Source organism: Triticum aestivum, chromosome 5B, assembly GCF_018294505.1.
Source record: "Triticum aestivum cultivar Chinese Spring chromosome 5B, IWGSC CS RefSeq v2.1, whole genome shotgun sequence".
NCBI lineage: Eukaryota > Viridiplantae > Streptophyta > Magnoliopsida > Poales > Poaceae > Triticum > Triticum aestivum.
In genome coordinates, this window is record NC_057807.1 from 617,495,135 (window position 1) to 617,495,853 (window position 719).

Sequence of the window (719 nt, forward strand, 5' to 3'; positions counted from 1 at the left end):
CAGACGTCCGACTGTGGCATTCCTTTTAAAGCCCTTTATGTGATGTCGCCCAGACGTCCGACTGTGGCATTTCTTTTAAAGCCCTTTATGTGATGTCGCCCAGACGTCCGACTGTGGTATTTCTTTTAAAGCCCTTTATGTGATGTCGCCCAGACGTCCGACTGTGGCATTTATTTTAAGCCCTTTATGTGGTGTCGCTTAGACGCCCGTATGCGGCATGCATTTTATTTATTTGCCTTTCGAGGCATCGCTCCAGACACCTGATCGGTTCTTTTTGTTTCAGTTATTTATTTTTATTTATCAAGTCCTGCAAATCTTACCATTGTTATATGAGCATCATCCTTTATTCATGACGCATCCATGCATTCATTGATTATATCTTTTGTCCGAACTGTCTTGCAAGTACTTTCAAGTACTCACCTGGCTGGTTGATTTGGCCAGATGCTGATGAAGGCGATCTCATGGATGAAGAGTTTGATAGCGAGTCCGACGCCTAGAGGAGTCCCAGTCAGTCCCGTGCGATCTTGTCTTGGTCATTGTATGATCCGCTTCCGCAACCCCGAATAAATTCATCGAGCCTCACCTCGACGCTCGATGTACTGCCAGTAGAAGTCAAGTTATCCACCACCACTTTTCCCTCGAGCTAGTAGCATGCCACCCCACCCCTGTGTCATATCCGCCCATATGTAAAATATTGGCGAGTCTGTAATAAATGGTTG